The sequence below is a fragment of the Taudactylus pleione genome, unplaced genomic scaffold, assembly GCF_031769625.1.
Source record: "Taudactylus pleione unplaced genomic scaffold, aTauple2 ptg000174l, whole genome shotgun sequence".
In the NCBI taxonomy this organism is placed as follows: Eukaryota; Metazoa; Chordata; class Amphibia; order Anura; family Myobatrachidae; genus Taudactylus; species Taudactylus pleione.
The window spans coordinates 8,440,420-8,468,126 of record NW_028284576.1 but is presented as its reverse complement, the minus strand read 5'-3'; the positions used below and the strand labels follow the sequence as shown (position 1 = coordinate 8,468,126).

At 41.0% G+C, this 27,707-nt stretch overlaps 11 non-coding genes across 11 annotated transcripts; all 11 read left to right on the top strand.

Moving 5' to 3' along the window:
- Positions 1-1,303: 1,303 nt before the first annotated feature.
- TRNAE-CUC (transfer RNA glutamic acid (anticodon CUC)) lies at positions 1,304-1,375 on the top strand. The gene has a single exon. It is a non-coding gene; the product is annotated as a tRNA-Glu (tRNA).
- A 527-nt stretch (positions 1,376-1,902) lies between these two features.
- Positions 1,903-1,974, top strand: TRNAE-CUC (transfer RNA glutamic acid (anticodon CUC)). The gene has a single exon. It is a non-coding gene; the product is annotated as a tRNA-Glu (tRNA).
- Positions 1,975-4,968: 2,994 nt separating this feature from the next.
- On the top strand, positions 4,969-5,040 carry TRNAE-CUC (transfer RNA glutamic acid (anticodon CUC)). Its single transcript has one exon. It is a non-coding gene; the product is annotated as a tRNA-Glu (tRNA).
- Positions 5,041-5,567: 527 nt separating this feature from the next.
- On the top strand, positions 5,568-5,639 carry TRNAE-CUC (transfer RNA glutamic acid (anticodon CUC)). The gene has a single exon. It is a non-coding gene; the product is annotated as a tRNA-Glu (tRNA).
- An 844-nt stretch (positions 5,640-6,483) lies between these two features.
- TRNAE-CUC (transfer RNA glutamic acid (anticodon CUC)) lies at positions 6,484-6,555 on the top strand. The gene has a single exon. It is a non-coding gene; the product is annotated as a tRNA-Glu (tRNA).
- A 6,974-nt stretch (positions 6,556-13,529) lies between these two features.
- TRNAE-CUC (transfer RNA glutamic acid (anticodon CUC)) lies at positions 13,530-13,601 on the top strand. Its single transcript has one exon. It is a non-coding gene; the product is annotated as a tRNA-Glu (tRNA).
- A 527-nt stretch (positions 13,602-14,128) lies between these two features.
- On the top strand, positions 14,129-14,200 carry TRNAE-CUC (transfer RNA glutamic acid (anticodon CUC)). The gene has a single exon. It is a non-coding gene; the product is annotated as a tRNA-Glu (tRNA).
- Positions 14,201-18,391: 4,191 nt separating this feature from the next.
- On the top strand, positions 18,392-18,463 carry TRNAE-CUC (transfer RNA glutamic acid (anticodon CUC)). The gene has a single exon. It is a non-coding gene; the product is annotated as a tRNA-Glu (tRNA).
- A 3,908-nt stretch (positions 18,464-22,371) lies between these two features.
- TRNAE-CUC (transfer RNA glutamic acid (anticodon CUC)) lies at positions 22,372-22,443 on the top strand. Its single transcript has one exon. It is a non-coding gene; the product is annotated as a tRNA-Glu (tRNA).
- Positions 22,444-24,836: 2,393 nt separating this feature from the next.
- TRNAE-CUC (transfer RNA glutamic acid (anticodon CUC)) lies at positions 24,837-24,908 on the top strand. Its single transcript has one exon. It is a non-coding gene; the product is annotated as a tRNA-Glu (tRNA).
- A 2,675-nt stretch (positions 24,909-27,583) lies between these two features.
- TRNAE-CUC (transfer RNA glutamic acid (anticodon CUC)) lies at positions 27,584-27,655 on the top strand. The gene has a single exon. It is a non-coding gene; the product is annotated as a tRNA-Glu (tRNA).
- The last annotated feature ends 52 nt before the right edge of the window (positions 27,656-27,707 follow it).

Genomic DNA, 27,707 nt, shown 5'->3' with positions numbered 1-27,707 from the left:
CTATCTTCCTTTCTTAGTGAATATTTTTCAGTTAGCTACTAAAAGACTTTTGCTCTTGTACAAAAGTATTTTTTTCATCAGAACCAATTAGACCATATTTGATATCTGAGTCATTAATGTCTTCTTTCTTTAGCACCAGAACAATTTATCATGGAGCCAGGGACTCTCAACGTCTAGCTTCTCAAAATAATTTTTTCGTGCCAGTACTATACATCCATCAGGTAAAGCTGCTGTGTGGTGTAATTTAAGACTGCTATGCACAACCATTTTTACTCTCCTTCCTTCTAAAACTGATTCCTATTAGCCCACTCCCTCACATTCCATTGCTTTGGACTTCATTCAGGAAACTTCCTTTTCTTTCATGGAGTGTCAAACTAAACCATCCCTCCCAGGTGGTCTAGTGGCTAGGATTCGGCGCTCTCACCGCTGCGGCCTGGGTTCGAATCCTGGTCAGGCAAAGTGAGGTCCTCGGAATATTTTTGCCAAAAACACCAACCTTTCAAAGAAATGATGCACTTTCAGTTCAGCGCATCATTTCTAATACTTGAGCAACAGTGAGTTGTCAAAACAGACAATGGAAATTGATAACAAAGAGTCAGCTATCTTCCTTTCTTAGTGAATATTTTTCAGTTAGCTACTAAAAGACTTGTGCTCTTGTACAAAAGTATTTTTTTTGACATGGAGTGTCAAACTAAACCATCCCTCCCTGGTGGTCTACTGGCTAGGATTCGGCGCTCTCACCGCCGCTGCCCGGGTTCGATTCCCGGGCTGGGAAAGTGAGGTCCTTGGAATATTTTTGCCAAAAACTCCAACCTTTCAAAGAAATGATGCACTTTCAGTTCAGCGCATCATTTCTAATACTTGAGCAACAGTGAGATGTCAAAACAGACAATGGAAATTGATAACAGAGAGTCAGCTATCTTCCTTTCTTAGTGAATATTTTTCAGTTAGCTACTAAAAGACTTGTGCTCTTGTACAAAAGTATTTTTTTCATCAGAACCAATTAGACCATATTTGATATCTGAGTCATTAATGTCTTCTTTCTTTAGCACCAGAACAATTTATCATGGAGCCAGGGACTCTCAACGTCTAGCTCCTCAAAATTATTTTTTCGTGCCAGTACTATACATCCATCAGGTAAAGCTGCTGTGTGGTGTAATTTAAGACTGCTATGCACAACCATTTTTACTCTCCTTCCTTCTAAAACTGATTCCTAGTAGCAACACTCCCTCACATTCCATTGCTTTGGACTTCATTCAGAAAACTTCCTTTTCTTTCATGGAGTGTCAAACTAAACCATCCCTCCCTGGTGGTCTAGTGGCTAGGATTCGGCACTCTCACCGCCGCGGCCCGGGTTCGATTCCCGGTCAGGGAAAGTGAGGTCCTCGGAATATTTTTGCCAAAAACACCAACCTTTCAAAGAAATGATGCACTTTCAGTTCAGCGCATCATTTCTAATACTTGAGCAACAGTGAGTTGTCAAAACAGACAATGGAAATTGATAACAAAGAGTCAGCTATCTTCCTTTCTTAGTGAATATTTTTCAGTTAGCTACTAAAAGACTTGTGCTCTTGTACAAAAGTATTTTTTTCATCAGAACCAATTAGACCATATTTGATATCTGAGTCATTAATGTCTTCTTTCTTTAGCACCAGAACAATTTATCATGGAGCCAGGGACTCTCAACGTCTAGCTCCTCAAAATAATTTTTTCGTGCCAGTACTATACATCCATCAGGTAAAGCTGCTGTGTGGTGTAATTTAAGACTGCTATGCACAACCATTTTTACTCTCCTTCATTCTAAAACTGATTCCTAGTAGCCCACTCCCTCACATTCCATTGCTTTGGACTTCATTCAGGAAACTTTCTTTTCTTTCATGGAGTGTCAAACTAAACCATCCATCCCTGGTGGTCTAGTGGCTAGGATTCGGCGCTCTCACCGCCGCGGCCCGGGTTCGATTCCCGGTCAGGGAAAGTGTGGTCCTCGGAATATTTTTGCCAAAAACACCAACCTTTCAAAGAAATGATGCACTTTCAGTTCAGCGCATCATTTCTAATACTTGAGCAACAGTGAGTTGTCAAAACAGACAATGGAAATTGATAACAAAGAGTCAGCTATCTTCCTTTCTTAGTGAATATTTTTCAGTTAGCTACTAAAAGACTTGTGCTCTTGTACAAAAGTATTTTTTTTTACATGGAGTGTCAAACTAAACCATCCCTCCCTGGTGGTCTACTGGCTAGGATTCAGCGCTCTCACCGCCGCGGCCCGGGTTCGATTCCCGGTCAGGGAAAGTGAGGTCCTTGGAATATTTTTGCTAAAAACACCAACCTTTCAAAGAAATGATGCACTTTCAGTTCAGCGCATCATTTCTAATACTTGAGCAACAGTGAGTTGTCAAAACAGACAATGGAAATTGATAACAAAGAGTCAGCTATCTTCCTTTCTTAGTGAATATTTTTCAGTTAGCTACTAAAAGACTTGTGCTCTTGTACAAAAGTATTTTTTTTTACATGGAGTGTCAAACTAAACCATCCCTCCCTGGTGGTCTACTGGCTAGGATTCAGCGCTCTCACCGCCGCGGCCCGGGTTCGATTCCCGGTCAGGGAAAGTGAGGTCCTTGGAATATTTTTGCTAAAAACACCAACCTTTCAAAGAAATGATGCACTTTCAGTTCAGCGCATCATTTCTAATACTTGAGCAACAGTGAGTTGTCAAAACAGACAATGGAAATTGATAACAAAGAGTCAGCTATCTTCCTTTCTTAGTGAATATTTTTCAGTTAGCTACTAAAAGACTTGTGCTCTTGTACAAAAGTATTTTTTTTGACATGGAGTGTCAAACTAAACCATCCCTCCCTGGTGGTCTACTGGCTAGGATTCGGCGCTCTCACCGCCACTGCCCGGGTTCGATTCCCGGGCTGGGAAAGTGAGGTCCTTGGAATATTTTTGCCAAAAACACCAACCTTTCAAAGAAATGATGCACTTTCAGTTCAGCGCATCATTTCTAATACTTGAGCAACAGTGAGATGTCAAAACAGACAATGGAAATTGATAACAGAGAGTCAGCTATCTTCCTTTCTTAGTGAATATTTTTCAGTTAGCTACTAAAAGACTTGTGCTCTTGTACAAAAGTATTTTTTTCATCAGAACCAATTAGACCATATTTGATATCTGAGTCATTAATGTCTTCTTTCTTTAGCACCAGAACAATTTATCATGGAGCCAGGGACTCTCAACGTCTAGCTCCTCAAAATAATTTTTTCGTGCCAGTACTATACATCCATCAGGTAAAGCTGCTGTGTGGTGTAATTTAAGACTGCTATGCACAACCATTTTTACTCTCCTTCCTTCTAAAACTGATTCCTAGTAGCCCACTCCCTCACATTCCATTGCTTTGGACTTCATTCAGGAAACTTCCTTTTCTTTCATGGAGTGTCAAACTAAACCATCCCTCCCAGGTGGTCTAGTGGCTAGGATTCGGCGCTCTCACTGCTGCGGCCTGGGTTCGATTCCTGGTCAGGCAAAGTGAGGTCCTCGGAATATTTTTGCCAAAAACACCAACCTTTCAAAGAAATGATGCACTTTCAGTTCAGCGCATCATTTCTAATACTTGAGCAACAGTGAGATGTCAAAACAGACAATGGAAATTGATAACAGAGAGTCAGCTATCTTCCTTTCTTAGTGAATATTTTTCAGTTAGCTACTAAAAGACTTTTGCTCTTGTACAAAAGTATTTTTTTCATCAGAACCAATTAGACCATATTTGATATCTGAGTCATTAATGTCTTCTTTCTTTAGCACCAGAACAATTTATCATGGAGCCAGGGACTCTCAACGTCTAGCTCCTCAAAATAATTTTTTCGTGCCAGTACTATACATCCATCAGGTAAAGCTGCTGTGCGGTGTAATTTAAGACTGCTATGCACAACCATTTTTACTCTCCTTCCTTCTAAAACTGATTCCTATTAGCCCACTCCCTCACATTCCATTGCTTTGGACTTCATTCAGGAAACTTCCTTTTCTTTCATGGAGTGTCAAACTAAACCATCCCTCCCAGGTGGTCTAGTGGCTAGGATTCGGCGCTCTCACCGCTGCGGCCTGGGTTCGATTCCTGGTCAGGCAAAGTGAGGTCCTCGGAATATTTTTGCCAAAAACACCAACCTTTCAAAGAAATGATGCACTTTCAGTTCAGCGCATCATTTCTAATACTTGAGCAACAGTGAGTTGTCAAAACAGACAATGGAAATTGATAACAAAGAGTCAGCTATCTTCCTTTCTTAGTGAATATTTTTCAGTTAGCTACTAAAAGACTTGTGCTCTTGTACAAAAGTATTTTTTTTGACATGGAGTGTCAAACTAAACCATCCCTCCCTGGTGGTCTACTGGCTAGGATTCGGCGCTCTCACCGCCGCTGCCCGGGTTCGATTCCCGGGCTGGGAAAGTGAGGTCCTTGGAATATTTTTGCCAAAAACTCCAACCTTTCAAAGAAATGATGCACTTTCAGTTCAGCGCATCATTTCTAATACTTGAGCAACAGTGAGATGTCAAAACAGACAATGGAAATTGATAACAGAGAGTCAGCTATCTTCCTTTCTTAGTGAATATTTTTCAGTTAGCTACTAAAAGACTTGTGCTCTTGTACAAAAGTATTTTTTTCATCAGAACCAATTAGACCATATTTGATATCTGAGTCATTAATGTCTTCTTTCTTTAGCACCAGAACAATTTATCATGGAGCCAGGGACTCTCAACGTCTAGCTCCTCAAAATTATTTTTTCGTGCCAGTACTATACATCCATCAGGTAAAGCTGCTGTGTGGTGTAATTTAAGACTGCTATGCACAACCATTTTTACTCTCCTTCCTTCTAAAACTGATTCCTAGTAGCAACACTCCCTCACATTCCATTGCTTTGGACTTCATTCAGAAAACTTCCTTTTCTTTCATGGAGTGTCAAACTAAACCATCCCTCCCTGGTGGTCTAGTGGCTAGGATTCGGCGCTCTCACCGCCGCGGCCCGGGTTCGATTCCCGGTCAGGGAAAGTGAGGTCCTCGGAATATTTTTGCCAAAAACACCAACCTTTCAAAGAAATGATGCACTTTCAGTTCAGCGCATCATTTCTAATACTTGAGCAACAGTGAGTTGTCAAAACAGACAATGGAAATTGATAACAAAGAGTCAGCTATCTTCCTTTCTTAGTGAATATTTTTCAGTTAGCTACTAAAAGACTTGTGCTCTTGTACAAAAGTATTTTTTTCATCAGAACCAATTAGACCATATTTGATATCTGAGTCATTAATGTCTTCTTTCTTTAGCACCAGAACAATTTATCATGGAGCCAGGGACTCTCAACGTCTAGCTCCTCAAAATAATTTTTTCGTGCCAGTACTATACATCCATCAGGTAAAGCTGCTGTGTGGTGTAATTTAAGACTGCTATGCACAACCATTTTTACTCTCCTTCATTCTAAAACTGATTCCTAGTAGCCCACTCCCTCACATTCCATTGCTTTGGACTTCATTCAGGAAACTTTCTTTTCTTTCATGGAGTGTCAAACTAAACCATCCATCCCTGGTGGTCTAGTGGCTAGGATTCGGCGCTCTCACCGCCGCGGCCCGGGTTCGATTCCCGGTCAGGGAAAGTGTGGTCCTCGGAATATTTTTGCCAAAAACACCAACCTTTCAAAGAAATGATGCACTTTCAGTTCAGCGCATCATTTCTAATACTTGAGCAACAGTGAGTTGTCAAAACAGACAATGGAAATTGATAACAAAGAGTCAGCTATCTTCCTTTCTTAGTGAATATTTTTCAGTTAGCTACTAAAAGACTTGTGCTCTTGTACAAAAGTATTTTTTTTTACATGGAGTGTCAAACTAAACCATCCCTCCCTGGTGGTCTACTGGCTAGGATTCAGCGCTCTCACCGCCGCGGCCCGGGTTCGATTCCCGGTCAGGGAAAGTGAGGTCCTTGGAATATTTTTGCTAAAAACACCAACCTTTCAAAGAAATGATGCACTTTCAGTTCAGCGCATCATTTCTAATACTTGAGCAACAGTGAGTTGTCAAAACAGACAATGGAAATTGATAACAAAGAGTCAGCTATCTTCCTTTCTTAGTGAATATTTTTCAGTTAGCTACTAAAAGACTTGTGCTCTTGTACAAAAGTATTTTTTTCATCAGAACCAATTAGACCTTATTTGATATCTGAATCATTAATGTCTTCTTTCTTTAGCACCAGAACAATTTATCATGGAGCCAGGGACTCTCAACGTCTAGCTCCTCAAAATAATTTTTTCGTGCCCGTACTATACATCCATCAGGTAAAGCTGCTGTGTGGTGTAATTTAAGACTGCTATGCACAACCATTTTTACTCTCCTTCCTTCTAAAACTGATTCCTAGTAGCCCACTCCCTCACATTCCATTGCTTTGGACTTCATTCAGGAAACTTCCTTTTCTTTCATGGAGTGTCAAACTAAACCATCCATCCCTGGTGGTCTAGTGGCTAGGATTCGGCGCTCTCACCGCCGTGGCCCGGGTTCGATTCCCGGTCAGGAAAAGTGTGGTCCTCGGAATATTTTTGCCAAAAACACCAACCTTTCAAAGAAATGATGCACTTTCAGTTCAGCGCATCATTTCTAATACTTGAGCAACAGTGAGTTGTCAAAACAGACAATGGAAATTGATAACAAAGAGTCAGCTATCTTCCTTTCTTAGTGAATATTTTTCAGTTAGCTACTAAAAGACTTGTGCTCTTGTACAAAAGTATTTTTTTTGACATGGAGTGTCAAACTAAACCATCCCTCCCTGGTGGTCTACTGGCTAGGATTCGGCGCTCTCACCGCCACTGCCCGGGTTCGATTCCCGGGCTGGGAAAGTGAGGTCCTTGGAATATTTTTGCCAAAAACACCAACCTTTCAAAGAAATGATGCACTTTCAGTTCAGCGCATCATTTCTAATACTTGAGCAACAGTGAGTTGTCAAAACAGACAATGGAAATTGATAACAAAGAGTCAGCTATCTTCCTTTCTTAGTGAATATTTTTCAGTTAGCTACTAAAAGACTTGTGCTCTTGTACAAAAGTATTTTTTTCATCAGAACCAATTAAACCTTATTTGATATCTGAATCATTAATGTCTTCTTTCTTTAGCACCAGAACAATTTATCATGGAGCCAGGGACTCTCAACGTCTAGCTCCTCAAAATAATTTTTTCGTGCCATTACTATACATCCATCAGGTAAAGCTGCTGTGTGGTGTAATTTAAGACTGCTATGCACAACCATTTTTACTCTCCTTCCTTCTAAAACTGATTCCTAGTAGCCCACTCCCTCACATTCCATTGCTTTGGACTTCATTCAGGAAACTTCCTTTTCTTTCATGGAGTGTCAAACTAAACCATCCCTCCCAGGTGGTCTAGTGGCTAGGATTCGGCGCTCTCACCGCTGCGGCCTGGGTTCGATTCCTGGTCAGGCAAAGTGAGGTCCTCGGAATATTTTTGCCAAAAACACCAACCTTTCAAAGAAATGATGCACTTTCAGTTCAGCGCATCATTTCTAATACTTGAGCAACAGTGAGTTGTCAAAACAGACAATGGAAATTGATAACAAAGAGTCAGCTATCTTCCTTTCTTAGTGAATATTTTTCAGTTAGCTACTAAAAGACTTGTGCTCTTGTACAAAAGTATTTTTTTTGACATGGAGTGTCAAACTAAACCATCCCTCCCTGGTGGTCTACTGGCTAGGATTCGGCGCTCTCACCGCCGCTGCCCGGGTTCGATTCCCGGGCTGGGAAAGTGAGGTCCTTGGAATATTTTTGCCAAAAACACCAACCTTTCAAAGAAATGATGCACTTTCAGTTCAGCGCATCATTTCTAATACTTGAGCAACAGTGAGATGTCAAAACAGACAATGGAAATTGATAACAGAGAGTCAGCTATCTTCCTTTCTTAGTGAATATTTTTCAGTTAGCTACTAAAAGACTTGTGCTCTTGTACAAAAGTATTTTTTTCATCAGAACCAATTAGACCATATTTGATATCTGAGTCATTAATGTCTTCTTTCTTTAGCACCAGAACAATTTATCATGGAGCCAGGGACTCTCAACGTCTAGCTCCTCAAAATTATTTTTTCGTGCCAGTACTATACATCCATCAGGTAAAGCTGCTGTGTGGTGTAATTTAAGACTGCTATGCACAACCATTTTTACTCTCCTTCCTTCTAAAACTGATTCCTAGTAGCCCACTCCCTCACATTCCATTGCTTTGGACTTCATTCAGAAAACTTCCTTTTCTTTCATGGAGTGTCAAACTAAACCATCCCTCCCTGGTGGTCTAGTGGCTAGGATTCGGCGCTCTCACCACCGCGGCCCAGGTTCAATTCCCGGTCAGGGAAAGTGAGGTCCTCGGAATATTTTTGCCAAAAACACCAACCTTTCAAAGAAATGATGCACTTTCAGTTCAGCGCATCATTTCTAATACTTGAGCAACAGTGAGTTGTCAAAACAGACAATGGAAATTGATAACAAAGAGTCAGCTATCTTCCTTTCTTAGTGAATATTTTTCAGTTAGCTACTAAAAGACTTGTGCTCTTGTACAAAAGTATTTTTTTTGACATGGAGTGTCAAACTAAACCATCCCTCCCTGGTGGTCTACTGGCTAGGATTCGGCGCTCTCACCGCCACTGCCCGGGTTCGATTCCCGGGCTGGGAAAGTGAGGTCCTTGGAATATTTTTGCCAAAAACACCAACCTTTCAAAGAAATGATGCACTTTCAGTTCAGCGCATCATTTCTAATACTTGAGCAACAGTGAGATGTCAAAACAGACAATGGAAATTGATAACAGAGAGTCAGCTATCTTCCTTTCTTAGTGAATATTTTTCAGTTAGCTACTAAAAGACTTGTGCTCTTGTACAAAAGTATTTTTTTCATCAGAACCAATTAGACCATATTTGATATCTGAGTCATTAATGTCTTCTTTCTTTAGCACCAGAACAATTTATCATGGAGCCAGGGACACTCAACGTCTAGCTCCTCAAAATAATTTTTTCGTGCCAGTACTATACATCCATCAGGTAAAGCTGCTGTGTGGTGTAATTTAAGACTGCTATGCACAACCATTTTTACTCTCCTTCCTTCTAAAACTGATTCCTAGTAGCCCACTCCCTCACATTCCATTGCTTTGGACTTCATTCAGGAAACTTCCTTTTCTTTCATGGAGTGTCAAACTAAACCATCCCTCCCAGGTGGTCTAGTGGCTAGGATTCGGCGCTCTCACTGCTGCGGCCTGGGTTCGATTCCTGGTCAGGCAAAGTGAGGTCCTCGGAATATTTTTGCCAAAAACACCAACCTTTCAAAGAAATGATGCACTTTCAGTTCAGCGCATCATTTCTAATACTTGAGCAACAGTGAGTTGTCAAAACAGACAATGGAAATTGATAACAAAGAGTCAGCTATCTTCCTTTCTTAGTGAATATTTTTCAGTTAGCTACTAAAAGACTTGTGCTCTTGTACAAAAGTATTTTTTTTGACATGGAGTGTCAAACTAAACCATCCCTCCCTGGTGGTCTACTGGCTAGGATTCGGCGCTCTCACCGCCGCTGCCCGGGTTCGATTCCCGGGCTGGGAAAGTGAGGTCCTTGGAATATTTTTGCCAAAAACACCAACCTTTCAAAGAAATGATGCACTTTCAGTTCAGCGCATCATTTCTAATACTTGAGCAACAGTGAGTTGTCAAAACAGACAATGGAAATTGATAACAAAGAGTCAGCTATCTTCCTTTCTTAGTGAATATTTTTCAGTTAGCTACTAAAAGACTTGTGCTCTTGTACAAAAGTATTTTTTTTGACATGGAGTGTCAAACTAAACCATCCCTCCCTGGTGGTCTACTGGCTAGGATTCGGCGCTCTCACCGCCGCTGCCCGGGTTCGATTCCTGGGCTGGGAAAGTGAGGTCCTTGGAATATTTTTGCCAAAAACACCAACCTTTCAAAGAAATGATGCACTTTCAGTTCAGCGCATCATTTCTAATACTTGAGCAACAGTGAGTTGTCAAAACAGACAATGGAAATTGATAACAAAGAGTCAGCTATCTTCCTTTCTTAGTGAATATTTTTCAGTTAGCTACTAAAAGACTTGTGCTCTTGTACAAAAGTATTTTTTTTGACATGGAGTGTCAAACTAAAATATCCCTACCAGGTGGTCTACTGGCTAGGATTCGGCGCTCTCACCGCCGCTGCCCGGGTTCGATTCCCGGGCTGGGAAAGTGAGGTCCTTGGAATATTTTTGCCAAAAACACCAACCTTTCAAAGAAATGATGCACTTTCAGTTCAGCGCATCATTTCTAATACTTGAGCAACAGTGAGATGTCAAAACAGACAATGGAAATTGATAACAGAGAGTCAGCTATCTTCCTTTCTTAGTGAATATTTTTCAGTTAGCTACTAAAAGACTTGTGCTCTTGTACAAAAGTATTTTTTTCATCAGAACCAATTAGACCATATTTGATATCTGAGTCATTAATGTCTTCTTTCTTTAGCACCAGAACAATTTATCATGGAGCCAGGGACTCTCAACGTCTAGCTCCTCAAAATTATTTTTTCGTGCCAGTACTATACATCCATCAGGTAAAGCTGCTGTGTGGTGTAATTTAAGACTGCTATGCACAACCATTTTTACTCTCCTTCCTTCTAAAACTGATTCCTAGTAGCCCACTCCCTCACATTCCATTGCTTTGGACTTCATTCAGAAAACTTCCTTTTCTTTCATGGAGTGTCAAACTAAACCATCCCTCCCTGGTGGTCTAGTGGCTAGGATTCGGCGCTCTCACCACCGCGGCCCAGGTTCGATTCCCGGTCAGGGAAAGTGAGGTCCTCGGAATATTTTTGCCAAAAACACCAACCTTTCAAAGAAATGATGCACTTTCAGTTCAGCGCATCATTTCTAATACTTGAGCAACAGTGAGTTGTCAAAACAGACAATGGAAATTGATAACAAAGAGTCAGCTATCTTCCTTTCTTAGTGAATATTTTTCAGTTAGCTACTAAAAGACTTGTGCTCTTGTACAAAAGTATTTTTTTTGACATGGAGTGTCAAACTAAACCATCCCTCCCTGGTGGTCTACTGGCTAGGATTCGGCGCTCTCACCGCCACTGCCCGGGTTCGATTCCCGGGCTGGGAAAGTGAGGTCCTTGGAATATTTTTGCCAAAAACACCAACCTTTCAAAGAAATGATGCACTTTCAGTTCAGCGCATCATTTCTAATACTTGAGCAACAGTGAGATGTCAAAACAGACAATGGAAATTGATAACAGAGAGTCAGCTATCTTCCTTTCTTAGTGAATATTTTTCAGTTAGCTACTAAAAGACTTGTGCTCTTGTACAAAAGTATTTTTTTCATCAGAACCAATTAGACCATATTTGATATCTGAGTCATTAATGTCTTCTTTCTTTAGCACCAGAACAATTTATCATGGAGCCAGGGACACTCAACGTCTAGCTCCTCAAAATAATTTTTTCGTGCCAGTACTATACATCCATCAGGTAAAGCTGCTGTGTGGTGTAATTTAAGACTGCTATGCACAACCATTTTTACTCTCCTTCCTTCTAAAACTGATTCCTAGTAGCCCACTCCCTCACATTCCATTGCTTTGGACTTCATTCAGGAAACTTCCTTTTCTTTCATGGAGTGTCAAACTAAACCATCCCTCCCAGGTGGTCTAGTGGCTAGGATTCGGCGCTCTCACTGCTGCGGCCTGGGTTCGATTCCTGGTCAGGCAAAGTGAGGTCCTCGGAATATTTTTGCCAAAAACACCAACCTTTCAAAGAAATGATGCACTTTCAGTTCAGCGCATCATTTCTAATACTTGAGCAACAGTGAGTTGTCAAAACAGACAATGGAAATTGATAACAAAGAGTCAGCTATCTTCCTTTCTTAGTGAATATTTTTCAGTTAGCTACTAAAAGACTTGTGCTCTTGTACAAAAGTATTTTTTTGACATGGAGTGTCAAACTAAACCATCCCTCCCTGGTGGTCTACTGGCTAGGATTCGGCGCTCTCACCGCCGCTGCCTGGGTTCGATTCCCGGGCTGGGAAAGTGAGGTCCTTGGAATATTTTTGCCAAAAACACCAACCTTTCAAAGAAATGATGCACTTTCAGTTCAGCGCATCATTTCTAATACTTGAGCAACAGTGAGATGTCAAAACAGACAATGGAAATTGATAACAGAGAGTCAGCTATCTTCCTTTCTTAGTGAATATTTTTCAGTTAGCTACTAAAAGACTTTTGCTCTTGTACAAAAGTATTTTTTTCATCAGAACCAATTAGACCATATTTGATATCTGAGTCATTAATGTCTTCTTTCTTTAGCACCAGAACAATTTATCATGGAGCCAGGGACTCTCAACGTCTAGCTCCTCAAAATAATTTTTTCGTGCCAGTACTATACATCCATCAGGTAAAGCTGCTGTGTGGTGTAATTTAAGACTGCTATGCACAACCATTTTTACTCTCCTTCCTTCTAAAACTGATTCCTATTAGCCCACTCCCTCACATTCCATTGCTTTGGACTTCATTCAGGAAACTTCCTTTTCTTTCATGGAGTGTCAAACTAAACCATCCCTCCCAGGTGGTCTAGTGGCTAGGATTCGGCGCTCTCACCGCTGCGGCCTGGGTTCGATTCCTGGTCAGGCAAAGTGAGGTCCTCGGAATATTTTTGCCAAAAACACCAACCTTTCAAAGAAATGATGCACTTTCAGTTCAGCGCATCATTTCTAATACTTGAGCAACAGTGAGTTGTCAAAACAGACAATGGAAATTGATAACAAAGAGTCAGCTATCTTCCTTTCTTAGTGAATATTTTTCAGTTAGCTACTAAAAGACTTGTGCTCTTGTACAAAAGTATTTTTTTTGACATGGAGTGTCAAACTAAACCATCCCTCCCTGGTGGTCTACTGGCTAGGATTCGGCGCTCTCACCGCCGCTGCCCGGGTTCGATTCCCGGGCTGGGAAAGTGAGGTCCTTGGAATATTTTTGCCAAAAACTCCAACCTTTCAAAGAAATGATGCACTTTCAGTTCAGCGCATCATTTCTAATACTTGAGCAACAGTGAGATGTCAAAACAGACAATGGAAATTGATAACAGAGAGTCAGCTATCTTCCTTTCTTAGTGAATATTTTTCAGTTAGCTACTAAAAGACTTGTGCTCTTGTACAAAAGTATTTTTTTCATCAGAACCAATTAGACCATATTTGATATCTGAGTCATTAATGTCTTCTTTCTTTAGCACCAGAACAATTTATCATGGAGCCAGGGACTCTCAACGTCTAGCTCCTCAAAATTATTTTTTCGTGCCAGTACTATACATCCATCAGGTAAAGCTGCTGTGTGGTGTAATTTAAGACTGCTATGCACAACCATTTTTACTCTCCTTCCTTCTAAAACTGATTCCTAGTAGCAACACTCCCTCACATTCCATTGCTTTGGACTTCATTCAGAAAACTTCCTTTTCTTTCATGGAGTGTCAAACTAAACCATCTCTCCCTGGTGGTCTAGTGGCTAGGATTCGGCACTCTCACCGCCGCGGCCCGGGTTCGATTCCCGGTCAGGGAAAGTGAGGTCCTCGGAATATTTTTGCCAAAAACACCAACCTTTCAAAGAAATGATGCACTTTCAGTTCAGCGCATCATTTCTAATACTTGAGCAACAGTGAGTTGTCAAAACAGACAATGGAAATTGATAACAAAGAGTCAGCTATCTTCCTTTCTTAGTGAATATTTTTCAGTTAGCTACTAAAAGACTTGTGCTCTTGTACAAAAGTATTTTTTTCATCAGAACCAATTAGACCATATTTGATATCTGAGTCATTAATGTCTTCTTTCTTTAGCACCAGAACAATTTATCATGGAGCCAGGGACTCTCAACGTCTAGCTCCTCAAAATAATTTTTTCGTGCCAGTACTATACATCCATCAGGTAAAGCTGCTGTGTGGTGTAATTTAAGACTGCTATGCACAACCATTTTTACTCTCCTTCATTCTAAAACTGATTCCTAGTAGCCCACTCCCTCACATTCCATTGCTTTGGACTTCATTCAGGAAACTTTCTTTTCTTTCATGGAGTGTCAAACTAAACCATCCATCCCTGGTGGTCTAGTGGCTAGGATTCGGCGCTCTCACCGCCGCGGCCCGGGTTCGATTCCCGGTCAGGGAAAGTGTGGTCCTCGGAATATTTTTGCCAAAAACACCAACCTTTCAAAGAAATGATGCACTTTCAGTTCAGCGCATCATTTCTAATACTTGAGCAACAGTGAGTTGTCAAAACAGACAATGGAAATTGATAACAAAGAGTCAGCTATCTTCCTTTCTTAGTGAATATTTTTCAGTTAGCTACTAAAAGACTTGTGCTCTTGTACAAAAGTATTTTTTTTTACATGGAGTGTCAAACTAAACCATCCCTCCCTGGTGGTCTACTGGCTAGGATTCAGCGCTCTCACCGCCGCGGCCCGGGTTCGATTCCCGGTCAGGGAAAGTGAGGTCCTTGGAATATTTTTGCTAAAAACACCAACCTTTCAAAGAAATGATGCACTTTCAGTTCAGCGCATCATTTCTAATACTTGAGCAACAGTGAGTTGTCAAAACAGACAATGGAAATTGATAACAAAGAGTCAGCTATCTTCCTTTCTTAGTGAATATTTTTCAGTTAGCTACTAAAAGACTTGTGCTCTTGTACAAAAGTATTTTTTTTGACATGGAGTGTCAAACTAAACCATCCCTCCCTGGTGGTCTACTGGCTAGGATTCGGCGCTCTCACCGCCACTGCCCGGGTTCGATTCCCGGGCTGGGAAAGTGAGGTCCTTGGAATATTTTTGCCAAAAACACCAACCTTTCAAAGAAATGATGCACTTTCAGTTCAGCGCATCATTTCTAATACTTGAGCAACAGTGAGATGTCAAAACAGACAATGGAAATTGATAACAGAGAGTCAGCTATCTTCCTTTCTTAGTGAATATTTTTCAGTTAGCTACTAAAAGACTTGTGCTCTTGTACAAAAGTATTTTTTTCATCAGAACCAATTAGACCATATTTGATATCTGAGTCATTAATGTCTTCTTTCTTTAGCACCAGAACAATTTATCATGGAGCCAGGGACTCTCAACGTCTAGCTCCTCAAAATAATTTTTTCGTGCCAGTACTATACATCCATCAGGTAAAGCTGCTGTGTGGTGTAATTTAAGACTGCTATGCACAACCATTTTTACTCTCCTTCCTTCTAAAACTGATTCCTAGTAGCCCACTCCCTCACATTCCATTGCTTTGGACTTCATTCAGGAAACTTCCTTTTCTTTCATGGAGTGTCAAACTAAACCATCCCTCCCAGGTGGTCTAGTGGCTAGGATTCGGCGCTCTCACTGCTGCGGCCTGGGTTCGATTCCTGGTCAGGCAAAGTGAGGTCCTCGGAATATTTTTGCCAAAAACACCAACCTTTCAAAGAAATGATGCACTTTCAGTTCAGCGCATCATTTCTAATACTTGAGCAACAGTGAGTTGTCAAAACAGACAATGGAAATTGATAACAAAGAGTCAGCTATCTTCCTTTCTTAGTGAATATTTTTCAGTTAGCTACTAAAAGACTTGTGCTCTTGTACAAAAGTATTTTTTTCATCAGAACCAATTAGACCATATTTGATATCTGAGTCATTAATGTCTTCTTTCTTTAGCACCAGAACAATTTATCATGGAGCCAGGGACTCTCAACGTCTAGCTCCTCAAAATAATTTTTTCGTGCCAGTATTATACATCCATCAGGTAAAGCTGCTGTGTGGTGTAATTTAAGACTGCTATGCACAACCATTTTTACTCTCCTTCCTTCTAAAACTGATTCCTAGTAGCCCACTCCCTCAGATTCCATTGCTTTGGACTTCATTCAGGAAACTTCCTTTTCTTTCATGGAGTGTCAAACTAAACCATCCCTCCCAGGTGGTCTAGTGGCTAGGATTCGGCGCTCTCACCGCTGCGGCCTGGGTTCGATTCCTGGTCAGGCAAAGTGAGGTCCTCGGAATATTTTTGCCAAAAACACCAACCTTTCAAAGAAATGATGCACTTTCAGTTCAGCGCATCATTTCTAATACTTGAGCAACAGTGAGTTGTCAAAACAGACAATGGAAATTGATAACAAAGAGTCAGCTATCTTCCTTTCTTAGTGAATATTTTTCAGTTAGCTACTAAAAGACTTGTGCTCTTGTACAAAAGTATTTTTTTTGACATGGAGTGTCAAACTAAACCATCCCTCCCTGGTGGTCTACTGGCTAGGATTCGGCGCTCTCACCGCCACTGCCTGGGTTCGATTCCCGGGCTGGGAAAGTGAGGTCCTTGGAATATTTTTGCCAAAAACACCAACCTTTCAAAGAAATGATGCACTTTCAGTTCAGCGCATCATTTCTAATACTTGAGCAACAGTGAGATGTCAAAACAGACAATGGAAATTGATAACAGAGAGTCAGCTATCTTCCTTTCTTAGTGAATATTTTTCAGTTAGCTACTAAAAGACTTGTGCTCTTGTACAAAAGTATTTTTTTCATCAGAACCAATTAGACCATATTTGATATCTGAGTCATTAATGTCTTCTTTCTTTAGCACCAGAACAATTTATCATGGAGCCAGGGACTCTCAACGTCTAGCTCCTCAAAATTATTTTTTCGTGCCAGTACTATACATCCATCAGGTAAAGCTGCTGTGTGGTGTAATTTAAGACTGCTATGCACAACCATTTTTACTCTCCTTCCTTCTAAAACTGATTCCTAGTAGCCCACTCCCTCACATTCCATTGCTTTGGACTTCATTCAGGAAACTTCCTTTTCTTTCATGGAGTGTCAAACTAAACCATCCCTCCCAGGTGGTCTAGTGGCTAGGATTCGGCGCTCTCACTGCTGCGGCCTGGGTTCGATTCCTGGTCAGGCAAAGTGAGGTCCTCGGAATATTTTTGCCAAAAACACCAACCTTTCAAAGAAATGATGCACTTTCAGTTCAGCGCATCATTTCTAATACTTGAGCAACAGTGAGTTGTCAAAACAGACAATGGAAATTGATAACAAAGAGTCAGCTATCTTCCTTTCTTAGTGAATATTTTTCAGTTAGCTACTAAAAGACTTGTGCTCTTGTACAAAAGTATTTTTTTCATCAGAACCAATTAGACCATATTTGATATCTGAGTCATTAATGTCTTCTTTCTTTAGCACCAGAACAATTTATCATGGAGCCAGGGACTCTCAACGTCTAGCTCCTCAAAATAATTTTTTCGTGCCAGTACTATACATCCATCAGGTAAAGCTGCTGTGTGGTGTAATTTAAGACTGCTATGCACAACCATTTTTACTCTCCTTCCTTCTAAAACTGATTCCTAGTAGCCCACTCCCTCAGATTCCATTGCTTTGGACTTCATTCAGGAAACTTCCTTTTCTTTCATGGAGTGTCAAACTAAACCATCCCTCCCAGGTGGTCTAGTGGCTAGGATTCGGCGCTCTCACCGCTGCGGCCTGGGTTCGATTCCTGGTCAGGCAAAGTGAGGTCCTCGGAATATTTTTGCCAAAAACACCAACCTTTCAAAGAAATGATGCACTTTCAGTTCAGCGCATCATTTCTAATACTTGAGCAACAGTGAGTTGTCAAAACAGACAATGGAAATTGATAACAAAGAGTCAGCTATCTTCCTTTCTTAGTGAATATTTTTCAGTTAGCTACTAAAAGACTTGTGCTCTTGTACAAAAGTATTTTTTTTGACATGGAGTGTCAAACTAAACCATCCCTACCAGGTGGTCTACTGGCTAGGATTCGGCGCTCTCACCGCCGCTGCCCGGGTTCGATTCCCGGGCTGGGAAAGTGAGGTCCTTGGAATATTTTTGCCAAAAACACCAACCTTTCAAAGAAATGATGCACTTTCAGTTCAGCGCATCATTTCTAATACTTGAGCAACAGTGAGATGTCAAAACAGACAATGGAAATTGATAACAGAGAGTCAGCTATCTTCCTTTCTTAGTGAATATTTTTCAGTTAGCTACTAAAAGACTTGTGCTCTTGTACAAAAGTATTTTTTTCATCAGAACCAATTAGACCATATTTGATATCTGAGTCATTAATGTCTTCTTTCTTTAGCACCAGAACAATTTATCATGGAGCCAGGGACTCTCAACGTCTAGCTCCTCAAAATTATTTTTTCGTGCCAGTACTATACATCCATCAGGTAAAGCTGCTGTGTGGTGTAATTTAAGACTGCTATGCACAACCATTTTTACTTTCCTTCCTTCTAAAACTGATTCCTAGTAGCCCACTCCCTCACATTCCATTGCTTTGGACTTCATTCAGAAAACTTCCTTTTCTTTCATGGAGTGTCAAACTAAACCATCCCTCCCTGGTGGTCTAGTGGCTAGGATTCGGCGCTCTCACCACCGCGGCCCGGGTTCGATTCCCGGTCAGGGAAAGTGAGGTCCTCGGAATATTTTTGCCAAAAACACCAACCTTTCAAAGAAATGATGCACTTTCAGTTCAGCGCATCATTTCTAATACTTGAGCAACAGTGAGTTGTCAAAACAGACAATGGAAATTGATAACAAAGAGTCAGCTATCTTCCTTTCTTAGTGAATATTTTTCAGTTAGCTACTAAAAGACTTGTGCTCTTGTACAAAAGTATTTTTTTTGACATGGAGTGTCAAACTAAACCATCCCTCCCTGGTGGTCTACTGGCTAGGATTCGGCGCTCTCACCGCCGCTGCCCGGGTTCGATTCCCGGGCTGGGAAAGTGAGGTCCTTGGAATATTTTTGCCAAAAACACCAACCTTTCAAAGAAATGATGCACTTTCAGTTCAGCGCATCATTTCTAATACTTGAGCAACAGTGAGATGTCAAAACAGACAATGGAAATTGATAACAGAGAGTCAGCTATCTTCCTTTCTTAGTGAATATTTTTCAGTTAGCTACTAAAAGACTTGTGCTCTTGTACAAAAGTATTTTTTTCATCAGAACCAATTAGACCATATTTGATATCTGAGTCATTAATGTCTTCTTTCTTTAGCACCAGAACAATTTATCATGGAGCCAGGGACTCTCAACGTCTAGCTCCTCAAAATTATTTTTTCGTGCCAGTACTATACATCCATCAGGTAAAGCTGCTGTGTGGTGTAATTTAAGACTGCTATGCACAACCATTTTTACTCACCTTCCTTCTAAAACTGATTCCTAGTAGCCCACTCCCTCACATTCCATTGCTTTAGACGTCATTCAGAAAACTTCCTTTTCTTTCATGGAGTGTCGAACTAAACCATCCATCCCTGGTGGTCTAGTGGCTAGGATTCGGCGCTCTCACCACCGCGGCCCGGGTTCGATTCCCTGTCAGGGAAAGTGAGGTCCTCGGAATATTTTTGCCAAAAACACCAACCTTTCAAAGAAATGATGCACTTTCAGTTCAGCGCATCATTTCTAATACTTGAGCAACAGTGAGTTGTCAAAACAGACAATGGAAATTGATAACAAAGAGTCAGCTATCTTCCTTTCTTAGTGAATATTTTTCAGTTAGCTACTAAAAGACTTGTGCTCTTGTACAAAAGTATTTTTTTGACATGGAGTGTCAAACTAAACCATCCCTCCCTGGTGGTCTACTGGCTAGGATTCAGCGCTCTCACCGCCGCGGCCCGGGTTCGATTCCCGGTCAGGGAAAGTGAGGTCCTTGGAATATTTTTGCCAAAAACACCAACCTTTCAAAGAAATGATGCACTTTCAGTTCAGCGCATCATTTCTAATACTTGAGCAAGAGTGAGTTGTCAAAACAGACAATGGAAATTGATAACAAAGAGTCAGCTATCTTCCTTTCTTAGTGAATATTTTTCAGTTAGCTACTAAAAGACTTGTGCTCTTGTACAAAAGTATTTTTTTCATCAGAACCAATTAGACCATATTTGATATCTGAGTCATTAATGTCTTCTTTCTTTAGCACCAGAACAATTTATCATGGAGCCAGGGACTCTCAACGTCTAGCTCCTCAAAATAATTTTTTCGTGCCAGTACTATACATCCATCAGGTAAAGCTGCTGTGTGGTGTAATTTAAGACTGCTATGCACAACCATTTTTACTCTCCTTCATTCTAAAACTGATTCCTAGTAGCCCACTCCCTCACATTCCATTGCTTTGGACTTCATTCAGGAAACTTCCTTTTCTTTCATGGAGTGTCAAACTAAACCATCCATCCCTGTTGGTCTAGTGGCTAGGATTCGGTGCTCTCACCGCCGCGGCCCGGGTTCGATTCCCGGTCAGGGAAAGTGAGGTCCTCGGAATATTTTTGCCAAAAACACCAACCTTTCAAAGAAATGATGCACTTTCAGTTCAGCGCATCATTTCTAATACTTGAGCAACAGTGAGTTGTCAAAACAGACAATGGAAATTGATAACAAAGAGTCAGCTATCTTCCTTTCTTAGTGAATATTTTTCAGTTAGCTACTAAAAGACTTGTGCTCTTGTACAAAAGTATTTTTTTTGACATGGAGTGTCAAACTAAACCATCCCTCCCTGGTGGTCTACTGGCTAGGATTCAGCGCTCTCACCGCCGCGGCCCGGGTTCGATTCCCGGTCAGGGAAAGTGAGGTCCTTGGAATATTTTTGCTAAAAACACCAACCTTTCAAAGAAATGATGCACTTTCAGTTCAGCGCATCATTTCTAATACTTGAGCAACAGTGAGTTGTCAAAACAGACAATGGAAATTGATAACAAAGAGTCAGCTATCTTCCTTTCTTAGTGAATATTTTTCAGTTAGCTACTAAAAGACTTGTGCTCTTGTACAAAAGTTTTTTTTTTGACATGGAGTGTCAAACTAAACCATCCCTCCCTGGTGGTCTACTGGCTAGGATTCGGCGCTCTCACCGCCGCGGCCCGGGTTCGATTCCCGGGCTGGGAAAGTGAGGTCCTTGGAATATTTTTGCCAAAAACACCAACCTTTCAAAGAAATGATGCACTTTCAGTTCAGCGCATCATTTCTAATACTTGAGCAACAGTGAGTTGTCAAAACAGACAATGGAAATTGATAACAAAGAGTCAGCTATCTTCCTTTCTTAGTGAATATTTTTCAGTTAGCTACTAAAAGACTTGTGCTCTTGTACAAAAGTATTTTTTTTGACATGGAGTGTCAAACTAAACCATCCCTCCCTGGTGGTCTACTGGCTAGGATTCGGCGCTCTCACCGCCGCGGCCCGGGTTCGATTCCCGGGCTGGGAAAGTGAGGTCCTTGGAATATTTTTGCCAAAAACACCAACCTTTCAAAGAAATGATGCACTTTCAGTTCAGCGCATCATTTCTAATACTTGAGCAACAGTGAGATGTCAAAACAGACAATGGAAATTGATAACAGAGAGTCAGCTATCTTCCTTTCTTAGTGAATATTTTTCAGTTAGCTACTAAAAGACTTGTGCTCTTGTACAAAAGTATTTTTTTCATCAGAACCAATTAAACCTTATTTGATATCTGAATCATTAATGTCTTCTTTCTTTAGCACCAGAACAATTTATCATGGAGCCAGGGACTCTCAACGTCTAGCTCCTCAAAATAATTTTTTCGTGCCATTACTATACATCCATCAGGTAAAGCTGCTGTGTGGTGTAATTTAAGACTGCTATGCACAACCATTTTTACTCTCCTTCCTTCTAAAACTGATTCCTAGTAGCCCACTCCCTCACATTCCATTGCTTTGGACTTCATTCAGGAAACTTCCTTTTCTTTCATGGAGTGTCAAACTAAACCATCCCTCCCAGGTGGTCTAGTGGCTAGGATTCGGCGCTCTCACCGCTGCGGCCTGGGTTCGATTCCTGGTCAGGCAAAGTGAGGTCCTCGGAATATTTTTGCCAAAAACACCAACCTTTCAAAGAAATGATGCACTTTCAGTTCAGCGCATCATTTCTAATACTTGAGCAACAGTGAGTTGTCAAAACAGACAATGGAAATTGATAACAAAGAGTCAGCTATCTTCCTTTCTTAGTGAATATTTTTCAGTTAGCTACTAAAAGACTTGTGCTCTTGTACAAAAGTATTTTTTTCATCAGAACCAATTAGACCATATTTGATATCTGAGTCATTAATGTCTTCTTTCTTTAGCACCAGAACAATTTATCATGGAGCCAGGGACTCTCAACGTCTAGCTCCTCAAAATAATTTTTTCGTGCCAGTACTATACATCCATCAGGTAAAGCTGCTGCGTGGTGTAATTTAAGACTGCTATGCACAACCATTTTTACTCTCCTTCATTCTAAAACTGATTCCTAGTAGCCCACTCCCTCACATTCCATTGCTTTGGACTTCATTCAGGAAACTTCCTTTTCTTTCATGGAGTGTCAAACTAAACCATCCATCCCTGGTGGTCTAGTGGCTAGGATTCGGTGCTCTCACCGCCGCGGCCCGGGTTCGATTCCCGGTCAGGGAAAGTGAGGTCCTCGGAATATTTTTGCCAAAAACACCAACCTTTCAAAGAAATGATGCACTTTCAGTTCAGCGCATCATTTCTAATACTTGAGCAACAGTGAGTTGTCAAAACAGACAATGGAAATTGATAACAAAGAGTCAGCTATCTTCCTTTCTTAGTGAATATTTTTCAGTTAGCTACTAAAAGACTTGTGCTCTTGTACAAAATAATTTTTTTTGACATGGAGTGTCAAACTAAACCATCCCTCCCTGGTGGTCTACTGGCTAGGATTCAGCGCTCTCACCGCCGCGGCCCGGGTTCGATTCCCGGTCAGGGAAAGTGAGGTCCTTGGAATATTTTTGCTAAAAACACCAACCTTTCAAAGAAATGATGCACTTTCAGTTCAGCGCATCATTTCTAATACTTGAGCAACAGTGAGTTGTCAAAACAGACAATGGAAATTGATAACAAAGAGTCAGCTATCTTCCTTTCTTAGTGAATATTTTTCAGTTAGCTACTAAAAGACTTGTGCTCTTGTACAAAAGTATTTTTTTTGACATGGAGTGTCAAACTAAACCATCCCTCCCTGGTGGTCTACTGGCTAGGATTCGGCGCTCTCACCGCCGCTGCCCGGGTTCGATTCCCGGGCTGGGAAAGTGAGGTCCTTGGAATATTTTTGCCAAAAACACCAACCTTTCAAAGAAATGATGCACTTTCAGTTCAGCGCATCATTTCTAATACTTGAGCAACAGTGAGTTGTCAAAACAGACAATGGAAATTGATAACAAAGAGTCAGCTATCTTCCTTTCTTAGTGAATATTTTTCAGTTAGCTACTAAAAGACTTGTGCTCTTGTACAAAAGTATTTTTTTTGACATGGAGTGTCAAACTAAACCATCCCTCCCTGGTGGTCTACTGGCTAGGATTCGGCGCTCTCACCGCCGCGGCCCGGGTTCGATTCCCGGGCTGGGAAAGTGAGGTCCTTGGAATATTTTTGCCAAAAACACCAACCTTTCAAAGAAATGATGCACTTTCAGTTCAGCGCATCATTTCTAATACTTGAGCAACAGTGAGATGTCAAAACAGACAATGGAAATTGATAACAGAGAGTCAGCTATCTTCCTTTCTTAGTGAATATTTTTCAGTTAGCTACTAAAATACTTGTGCTCTTGTACAAAAGTATTTTTTTCATCAGAACCAATTAGACCATATTTGATATCTGAGTCATTAATGTCTTCTTTCTTTAGCACCAGAACAATTTATCATGGAGCCAGGGACTCTCAACGTCTAGCTCCTCAAAATTATTTTTTCGTGCCAGTACTATACATCCATCAGGTAAAGCTGCTGTGTGGTGTAATTTAAGACTGCTATGCACAACCATTTTTACTCTCCTTCATTCTAAAACTGATTCCTAGTAGCCCACTCCCTCACATTCCATTGCTTTGGACTTCATTCAGGAAACTTCCTTTTCTTTCATGGAGTGTCAAACTAAACCATCCCTCCCTGGTGGTCTAGTGGCTAGGATTCGGCGCTCTCACGCCGCGGCCCGGGTTCGATTCCCAGTCAGGGAAAGTGAGGTCCTCGGAATATTTTTGCCAAAAACACCAACCTTTCAAAGAAATGATGCACTTTCAGTTCAGCGCATCATTTCTAATACTTGAGCAACAGTGAGTTGTCAAAACAGACAATGGAAATTGATAACAAAGAGTCAGCTATCTTCCTTTCTTAGTGAATATTTTTCAGTTAGCTACTAAAAGACTTGTGCTCTTGTACAAAAGTATTTTTTTTGACATGGAGTGTCAAACTAAACCATCCCTCCCTGGTGGTCTACTGGCTAGGATTCGGCGCTCTCACCGCCGCGGCCCGGGTTCGATTCCCGGGCTGGGAAAGTGAGGTCCTTGGAATATTTTTGCCAAAAACACCAACCTTTCAAAGAAATGATGCACTTTCAGTTCAGCGCATCATTTCTAATACTTGAGCAACAGTGAGATGTCAAAACAGACAATGGAAATTGATAACAGAGAGTCAGCTATCTTCCTTTCTTAGTGAATATTTTTCAGTTAGCTACTAAAAGACTTGTGCTCTTGTACAAAAGTATTTTTTTCATCAGAACCAATTAGACCATATTTGATATCTGAGTCATTAATGTCATCTTTCTTTAGCACCAGAACAATTTATCATGGAGCCAGGGACTCTCAACGTCTAGCTCCTCAAAATTATTTTTTCGTGCCAGTACTATACATCCATCAGGTAAAGCTGCTGTGTGGTGTAATTTAAGACTGCTATGCACAACCATTTTTACTCTCCTTCCTTCTAAAACTGATTCCTAGTAGCCCACTCCCTCACATTCCATTGCTTTGGACTTCATTCAGGAAACTTCCTTTTCTTTCATGGAGTGTCAAACTAAACCATCCCTCCCTGGTGGTCTAGTGGCTAGGATTCGGCGCTCTCACCGCCGCGGCCCGGGTTCGATTCCCGGTCAGGGAAAGTGAGGTCCTCGGAATATTTTTGCCAAAAACACCAACCTTTCAAAGAAATGATGCACTTTCAGTTCAGCGCATCATTTCTAATACTTGAGCAACAGTGAGTTGTCAAAACAGACAATGGAAATTGATAACAAAGAGTCAGCTATCTTCCTTTCTTAGTGAATATTTTTCAGTTAGCTACTAAAAGACTTGTGCTCTTGTACAAAAGTATTTTTTTCATCAGAACCAATTAAACCTTATTTGATATCTGAATCATTAATGTCTTCTTTCTTTAGCACCAGAACAATTTATCATGGAGCCAGGGACTCTCAACGTCTAGCTCCTCAAAATAATTTTTTCGTGCCATTACTATACATCCATCAGGTAAAGCTGCTGTGTGGTGTAATTTAAGACTGCTATGCACAACCATTTTTACTCTCCTTCCTTCTAAAACTGATTCCTAGTAGCCCACTCCCTCACATTCCATTGCTTTGGACTTCATTCAGGAAACTTCCTTTTCTTTCATGGAGTGTCAAACTAAACCATCCCACCCAGGTGGTCTAGTGGTAAGGATTCGGCACTCTCACCGCTGCGGCCTGGGTTCGATTCCTGGTCAGGCAAAGTGAGGTCCTCGGAATATTTTTGCCAAAAACACCAACCTTTCAAAGAAATGATGCACTTTCAGTTCAGCGCATCATTTCTAATACTTGAGCAACAGTGAGTTGTCAAAACAGACAATGGAAATTGATAACAAAGAGTCAGCTATCTTCCTTTCTTAGTGAATATTTTTCAGTTAGCTACTAAAAGACTTGTGCTCTTGTACAAAAGTATTTTTTTTGACATGGAGTGTCAAACTAAACCATCCCTCCCTGGTGGTCTACTGGCTAGGATTCGGCGCTCTCACCGCCGCTGCCCGGGTTCGATTCCCGGGCTGGGAAAGTGAGGTCCTTGGAATATTTTTGCCAAAAACACCAACCTTTCAAAGAAATGATGCACTTTCAGTTCAGCGCATCATTTCTAATACTTGAGCAACAGTGAGTTGTCAAAACAGACAATGGAAATTGATAACAAAGAGTCAGCTATCTTCCTTTCTTAGTGAATATTTTTCAGTTAGCTACTAAAAGACTTGTGCTCTTGTACAAAAGTATTTTTTTTGACATGGAGTGTCAAACTAAACCATCCCTCCCTGGTGGTCTACTGGCTAGGATTCGGCGCTCTCACCGCCGCGGCCCGGGTTCGATTCCCGGGCTGGGAAAGTGAGGTCCTTGGAATATTTTTGCCAAAAACACCAACCTTTCAAAGAAATGATGCACTTTCAGTTCAGCGCATCATTTCTAATACTTGAGCAACTGTGAGATGTCAAAACAGACAATGGAAATTGATAACAGAGAGTCAGCTATCTTCCTTTCTTAGTGAATATTTTTCAGTTAGCTACTAAAATACTTGTGCTCTTGTACAAAAGTATTTTTTTCATCAGAACCAATTAGACCATATTTGATATCTGAGTCATTAATGTCTTCTTTCTTTAGCACCAGAACAATTTATCATGGAGCCAGGGACTCTCAACGTCTAGCTCCTCAAAATTATTTTTTCGTGCCAGTACTATACATCCATCAGGTAAAGCTGCTGTGTGGTGTAATTTAAGACTGCTATGCACAACCATTTTTACTCTCCTTCATTCTAAAACTGATTCCTAGTAGCCCACTCCCTCACATTCCATTGCTTTGGACTTCATTCAGGAAACTTCCTTTTCTTTCATGGAGTGTCAAACTAAACCATCCCTCCCTGGTGGTCTAGTGGCTAGGATTCGGCGCTCTCACGCCGCGGCCCGGGTTCGATTCCCAGTCAGGGAAAGTGAGGTCCTCGGAATATTTTTGCCAAAAACACCAACCTTTCAAAGAAATGATGCACTTTCAGTTCAGCGCATCATTTCTAATACTTGAGCAACAGTGAGTTGTCAAAACAGACAATGGAAATTGATAACAAAGAGTCAGCTATCTTCCTTTCTTAGTGAATATTTTTCAGTTAGCTACTAAAAGACTTGTGCTCTTGTACAAAAGTATTTTTTTTGACATGGAGTGTCAAACTAAACCATCCCTCCCTGGTGGTCTACTGGCTAGGATTCGGCGCTCTCACCGCCGCGGCCCGGGTTCGATTCCCGGGCTGGGAAAGTGAGGTCCTTGGAATATTTTTGCCAAAAACACCAACCTTTCAAAGAAATGATGCACTTTCAGTTCAGCGCATCATTTCTAATACTTGAGCAACAGTGAGATGTCAAAACAGACAATGGAAATTGATAACAGAGAGTCAGCTATCTTCCTTTCTTAGTGAATATTTTTCAGTTAGCTACTAAAAGACTTGTGCTCTTGTACAAAAGTATTTTTTTCATCAGAACCAATTAGACCATATTTGATATCTGAGTCATTAATGTCATCTTTCTTTAGCACCAGAACAATTTATCATGGAGCCAGGGACTCTCAACGTCTAGCTCCTCAAAATTATTTTTTCGTGCCAGTACTATACATCCATCAGGTAAAGCTGCTGTGTGGTGTAATTTAAGACTGCTATGCACAACCATTTTTACTCTCCTTCCTTCTAAAACTGATTCCTAGTAGCCCACTCCCTCACATTCCATTGCTTTGGACTTCATTCAGGAAACTTCCTTTTCTTTCATGGAGTGTCAAACTAAACCATCCATCCCTGGTGGTCTAGTGGCTAGGATTCGGTGCTCTCACCGCCGCGGCCAGGGTTCGATTCCCGGTCAGGGAAAGTGAGGTCCTCGGAATATTTTTGCCAAAAACACCAACCTTTCAAAGAAATG